Consider the following 5,596-nt stretch of genomic DNA (forward strand, 5'->3'; position numbering starts at 1 on the left):
AACACTCTGCTTTTGAGAAACAGGCACTCTTGCACTCTACTGTGTTTCCTATAGGGCCAGTACAGTGAGCTAGCTCAGAACAAGAGAACTGTGCTTCCTACACAAACGGAGAATATCTAGTTCAACTCAGTATTGGAAACTAAGTAAAACAGGAGCTTCTCTTCAGTCCAATACACTGTATTTGCTGGGAACAGACGCGAGTGCTATTTGCACTGTTTATGGCCAGAATAGCACAATAGTGGTGTTCTTACCCTGAATTAACACTTAATGCTAGAACTTGAAACTGAATGTGAATCAACTCCGTTTAGGAAGTTGTATTGAACCCCAGTCGGCCTTACAAGAAAAACACTCTGCTTTTGAGAAACAGGCACTCTTGCACTCTACGGTGTTTCCTATAGGGCCAGTACAGTGAGCTAGCTCAGAACAAGAGAACTGTGTTTCCTACACAAACGGGGCATATCTAGTTCAACTCAGTATTGGAAACTAAGTAAAACAGGAGCTTCTCTTCAGTCCAATACACTGTACTTGCTGGGAAAAGACTCGAATGCTCGTTGCACTGTGTATGGCCAGAATAGCACAAGAGTGCTGTTCTTAGCCTCAATGAACCCTTGCTGCTAGAACTTGAAACTGAACGTGATTCACCTCCGTTTAGGAAGTTTAATTGAACCCTAGTGTGCCATGCAAGAAAAACACTCTGCTTTTGAGAAACGGGCATTCTTGCACTCAAAAAAACAGTCGGCCTTACAAGAAAAACACTCTGCTTTTGAGAAACAGGCACTCTTGCACTCTACTGTGTTTCCTATAGGGCCAGTCCAGTGAGCTAGCTCACAACAAGAGAACTGTGCTTCCTACACAAACGGGGCATATCTAGTTCAACTCAGTATTGGAAACTAAGTAAAACAGGAGCCTCTCTTCAGTCCAATACACTGTATTTGCTGGGAACAGACGCGAGTGCTATTGCACTGTTTATGGCCAGAATAGCACAATAGTGGTGATCTTACCCTGAATTAACACTTAATGCTAGAACTTGAAACTGAATGTGAATCAACTCCGTTTAGGAAGTTGTATTGAACCCCAGTCGGCCTTACAAGAAAAACACTCTGCTTTTGAGAAACAGGCACTCTTGCACTCTACTGTGTTTCCTATAGGGCCAGTACAGTGAGCTAGCTAAGAACAAGAGAACTGTGCTTCCTACACAAACGGGGCATATCTAGTTCAACTCAGTATTGGAAACTAAGTAAAACAGGAGCTTCTCTTCAGTCCAATACACTGTATTTGCTGGGAACAGACGCGAGTGCTATTTGCACTGTTTATGGCCAGAATAGCACAATAGTGGTGTTCTTACCCTGAATTAACACTTAATGCTAGAACTTGAAACTGAATGTCAATCAACTCCGTTTAGGAAGTTGTACTGAACCCCAGTCGGCCTTACAAGAAAAACACTCTGCTTTTGAGAAACAGGCACTCTTGCACTCTACTGTGTTTCCTATAGGGCCAGTACAGTGAGCTAGCTCAGAACAAGAGAACTGTGCTTCCTACACAAACGGGGCATATCTAGTTCAACTCAGTATTGGAAACTAAGTAAAACAGGAGCCTCTCTTCAGTCCAATACACTGTATTTGCTGGGAACACACGCGAGTGCTATTGCACTGTTTATGGCCAGAATAGCACAATAGTGGTGTTCTTACCCTGAATTAACACTTAATGCTAGAACTTGAAACTCAATGTGAATCAACTCCGTTTAGGAAGTTGTATTGAACCCCAGTCGGCCTTACAAGAAAAACACTCTGCTTTTGAGAAACAGGCACTCTTGCACTCTACTGTGTTTCCTATAGGGCCAGTACAGTGAGCTAGCTCAGAACAAGAGAACTGTGCTTCCTACACAAACGGGGCATATCTAGTTCAACTCAGTATTGGAAACTAAGTAAAACAGGAGCTTCTCTTCAGTCCAATACACTGTATTTGCTGGGAACAGACGCGAGTGCTAATTTGCACTGTTTATGGCCAGAATAGCACAATAGTGGTGTTCTTACCCTGAATTAACACTTAATGCTAGAACTTGAAACTGAATGTGAATCAACTCCGTTTAGGAAGTTGTATTGAACCCCAGTCGGCCTTACCAGAAAAACACTCTGCTTTTGAGAAACAGGCACTCTTGCACTCTACGGTGTTTCCTATAGGGCCAGTACAGTGAGCTAGCTCAGAACAAGAGAACTGTGCTTCCTACACAAACGGGGCATATCTAGTTCAACTCAGTATTGGAAACTAAGTAAAACAGGATCTTCTCTTCAGTCCAATACACTGTACTTGCTGGGAAAAGACTCGAATGCTGGTTGCACTGTGTATGGCCAGAATAGCACAAGAGTGCTGTTCTTAGCCTCAATGAACCCTTGGTGCTAGAACTTGAAACTGAACGTGATTCACCTCCGTTTAGGAAGTTTAATTGAACCCTAGTGTGCCATGCAAGAAAAACACTCTGCTTTTGAGAAACGGGCATTCTTGCACTCAAAAAAACAGTCGGCCTTACAAGAAAAACACTCTGCTTTTGAGAAACAGGCACTCTTGCACTCTACTGTGTTTCCTATAGGGCCAGTACAGTGAGCTAGCTCAGAACAAGAGAACTGTGCTTCCTACACAAACGGGGCATATCTAGTTCAACTCAGTATTGGAAACTAAGTAAAACAGGAGCCTCTCTTCAGTCCAATACACTGTATTTGCTGGGAACAGACGCGAGTGCTATTGCACTGTTTATGGCCAGAATAGCACAATAGTGGTGATCTTACCCTGAATTAACACTTAATGCTAGAACTTGAAACTGAATGTGAATCAACTCCGTTTAGGAAGTTGTATTGAATCCCAGTCGGCTTTACAAGAAAAACACTCTGCTTTTGAGAAACAGGCACTCTTGCACTCTACTGTGTTTCCTATAGGGCCAGTACAGTGAGCTAGCTAAGAACAAGAGAACTGTGCTTCCTACACAAACGGGGCATATCTAGTTCAACTCAGTATTGGAAACTAAGTAAAACAGGAGCTTCTCTTCAGTCCAATACACTGTATTTGCTGGGAACAGACGCGAGTGCTATTTGCACTGTTTATGGCCAGAATAGCACAATAGTGGTGTTCTTACCCTGAATTAACACTGAATGCTAGAACTTGAAACTGAATGTGAATCAACTCCGTTTAGGAAGTTGTACTGAACCCCAGTCGGCCTTACAAGAAAAACACTCTGCTTTTGAGAAACAGGCACTCTTGCACTCTACTGTGTTTCCTATAGGGCCAGTACAGTGAGCTAGCTCAGAACAAGAGAACTGTGCTTCCTACACAAACGGGGCATATCTAGTTCAACTCAGTATTTGAAACTAAGTAAAACAGGAGCCTCTCTTCAGTCCAATACACTGTATTTGCTGGGAACACACGCGAGTGCTATTGCACTGTTTATGGCCAGAATAGCACAATAGTGGTGTTCTTACCCTGAATTAACACTTAATGCTAGAACTTGAAACTGAATGTGAATCAACTCCGTTTAGGAAGTTGTATTGAACCCCAGTCGGCCTTACAAGAAAAACACTCTGCTTTTGAGAAACAGGCACTCTTGCACTCTACGGTGTTTCCTAAAGGGCCAGTACAGTGAGCTAGCTCAGAACAAGAGAACTGTGTTTCCTACACAAACGGGGCATATCTAGTTCAACTCAGTATTGGAAACTAAGTAAAACAGGAGCTTCTCTTCAGTCCAATACACTGTACTTGCTGGGAAAAGACTCGAATGCTCGTTGCACTGTGTATGGCCAGAATAGCACAAGAGTGCTGTTCTTAGCCTCAATGAACCCTTGCTGCTAGAACTTGAAACTGAACGTGATTCAACTCCGTTTAGGAAGTTTAATTGAACCCTAGTGTGCCATGCAAGAAAAACACTCTGCTTTTGAGAAACGGGCATTCTTGCACTCAAAAAAAACAGTCGGCCTTACAAGAAAAACACTCTGCTTTTGAGAAACAGGCACTCTTGCACTCGACTGTGTTTCCTATAGGGCCAGTACAGTGAGCTAGCTCAGAACAAGAGAACTGTGCTTCCTACACAAACGGGGCATATCTAGTTCAACTCAGTATTGGAAACTAAGTAAAACAGGAGCCTCTCTTCAGTCCAATACACTGTATTTGCTGGGAACAGACGCGAGTGCTATTGCACTGTTTATGGCCACAATAGCACAATAGTGGTGTTCTTACCCTGAATTAACACTTAATGCTAGAACTTGAAACTCAATGTGAATCAACTCCGTTTAGGAAGTTGTATTGAACCCCAGTCGGCCTTACAAGAAAAACACTCTGCTTTTGAGAAACAGGCACTCTTGCACTCTACTGTGTTACCTATAGGGCCAGTACAGTGAGCTAGCTCAGAACAAGAGAACTGTGCTTCCTACACAAACGGAGAATATCTAGTTCAACTCAGTATTGGAAACTAAGTAAAACAGGAGCTTCTCTTCAGTCCAATACACTGTATTTGCTGGGAACAGACGCGAGTGCTATTTGCACTGTTTATGGCCAGAATAGCACAATAGTGGTGTTCTTACCCTGAATTAACACTTAATGCTAGAACTTGAAACTGAATGTGAATCAACTCCGTTTAGGAAGTTGTATTGAACCCCAGTCGGCCTTACAAGAAAAACACTCTGCTTTTGAGAAACAGGCACTCTTGCACTCTACGGTGTTTCCTATAGGGCCAGTACAGTGAGCTAGCTCAGAACAAGAGAACTGTGTTTCCTACACAAACGGGGCATATCTAGTTCAACTCAGTATTGGAAACTAAGTATAACAGGATCTTCTCTTCAGTCCAATACACTGTACTTGCTGGGAAAAGACTCGAATGCTGGTTGTACTGTGTATGGCCAGAATAGCACAAGAGTGCTGTTCTTAGCCTCAATGAACCCTTGCTGCTAGAACTTGAAACTGAACGTGATTCACCTCCGTTTAGGAAGTTTAATTGAACCCTAGTGTGCCATGCAAGAAAAACACTCTGCTTTTGAGAAACGGGCATTCTTGCACTCAAAAAAACAGTCGGCCTTACAAGAAAAACACTCTGCTTTTGAGAAACAGGCACTCTTGCACTCTACTGTGTTTCCTATAGGGCCAGTACAGTGAGCTAGCTCAGAACAAGAGAACTGTGCTTCCTACACAAACGGGGCATATCTAGTTCAACTCAGTATTGGAAACTAAGTAAAACAGGAGCCTCTCTTCAGTCCAATACACTGTATTTGCTGGGAATAGACGCGAGTGCTATTGCACTGTTTATGGCCAGAATAGCACAATAGTGGTGATCTTACCCTGAATTAACACTTAATGCTAGAACTTGAAACTGAATGTGAATCAACTCCGTTTAGGAAGTTGTATTGAACCCCAGTCGGCCTTACAAGAAAAACACTCTGCTTTTGAGAAACAGGCACTCTTGCACTCTACTGTGTTTCCTATAGGGCCAGTACAGTGAGCTAACTCAGAACAAGAGAACTGTGCTTCCTACACAAACGGGGCATATCTAGTTCAACTCAGGATTGGAAACTAAGTAAAACAGGAGCTTCTCTTCAGTCCAATACACTGTATTTGCTGG

Source organism: Peromyscus maniculatus, chromosome 23 (assembly GCF_049852395.1).
Source record: "Peromyscus maniculatus bairdii isolate BWxNUB_F1_BW_parent chromosome 23, HU_Pman_BW_mat_3.1, whole genome shotgun sequence".
Lineage (NCBI taxonomy): Eukaryota > Metazoa > Chordata > Mammalia > Rodentia > Cricetidae > Peromyscus > Peromyscus maniculatus.